This window comes from Ursus americanus, chromosome 1 (genome assembly GCF_024610735.1).
Source record: "Ursus americanus isolate L20-20 chromosome 1, mUrsAme1.1.p, whole genome shotgun sequence".
In the NCBI taxonomy this organism is placed as follows: domain Eukaryota; kingdom Metazoa; phylum Chordata; class Mammalia; order Carnivora; family Ursidae; genus Ursus; species Ursus americanus.
Genome location: NC_142127.1, coordinates 48244472 through 48245861, shown reverse-complemented (window position 1 = coordinate 48245861; position 1390 = coordinate 48244472). Strand labels below are relative to the sequence as shown.

The 1390-nt window shown below is 50.3% G+C and overlaps 1 non-coding gene across 1 annotated transcript; it reads left to right on the top strand.

The window, feature by feature from the left end:
• Positions 1 to 227: 227 nt before the first annotated feature.
• LOC123783441 (U6 spliceosomal RNA) lies at positions 228 to 334 on the top strand. The gene has a single exon (XR_006777205.2). It is a non-coding gene; the product is annotated as a U6 spliceosomal RNA (small nuclear RNA).
• The last annotated feature ends 1056 nt before the right edge of the window (positions 335 to 1390 follow it).

Sequence of the window (1390 nt, the reverse complement as noted above, 5' to 3'; positions counted from 1 at the left end):
GCGGGGGGGGGACCCCAGAAAGTAGACAATGGAGAAATTATCCAACACCTTGACTGGGTGGTCCAAATGATCACCTACACGGGACAGAGGCCATGGTGCGGCTCCAGGTGGGGGGACGGGACACCCCTCATCCAGACCGCGTTCTGGCTGTGATGATACAACCAGTGTAACCGTGAGGAAACACCAAGCACAGAAGGAGAACGGGCTACAAAACAAAACGGCACGCGGTACTCACTTTGGCAGCAGCTAGACGCAAGCTGGAACGATACCGGGAAGAGCAGCATTGCCCCTGCGCGAAGATGAGACACAAATTTGTGAAGGAAAAAAAATGGTGTGGGAGAGACAGGGGATCGACATCATAAAAGCCAGATTAAAGCAGGCTAAAAAGACATGACCGCCAAATGTGGGGCTTGACCCTAGACCGGAGCCTGTACTGAGGGGCAGTGCCGGAAAGGACACGGACAGGTCAACTAACAACACTGACGCGACGAGGGTAGATCAGGTAAAAGCAGCTTGTCGGGCCGTGTGGTTATGTAATCGGATACTCCTAGTCCTAGAAGACACACGGAAATATTTAGGAGTAACGGGCCATGAAGCTTGGGACTCACTTCTACACTGTTTGGGAAAAAACTACATTTTACATACATACATATACGTACGTATGGCTAGAGAGAGAAATAAATACAGATGTATATTATATATACCTGACATTTTTCTCTGAGCCGTTTTATATAAATGTACATATATATGGAGTGGGGGAGAAACATGCAAATGATAAAGCAAGTGGAGGAAACTGAAGACAATATAGGGGCTGCTGTATTATTTTTATCTTTGCGGCTTTTTTGTAAGTTTGAAATCGTTCCCAAACAAGAAGTTCAAAAATGCAGCTGCAGTTTTTCGATTCTGCGACGTTCACTGAACCTTCGGAACTTGGTGGAGGACACGAAGCCACATCTCTGTGAAGCCCCTCGGGCACATCGGCCCTCGCGAGCCGGGGCCTGCTTTAACTTGCCTATAATTCCAAAGCCAGAGCTCGACGGTGCAAGCACTTCGGGCCTCCGGCAGGGAAAGGCATCCGGATGGACTAAGGAAGACACGCTCCCATCCCACGTCCGGTTCGCAAAACGGACAAATCTGCTGTCATTACTAACTGATCAACCAACACGTATCGATCTTAAATTCCACTGTTTGAGCAAAAAGTCGAGACGCAGCACAGAAATTTGAGCGTGGCGTGGGGGTCGGGTGGACCTGGGTCAAAATCCTGGCTCTGCTACTACCAGCAGTGACCCCCAGCGCAAGCGACTCTGCCCGAGTCTCAGTTTCCTTCTCTGTGGAGGAACAGGCTGCAAAGCTCGGTCAGGAAGGTTCGGCCAGGCAGCACGCGGCAGGC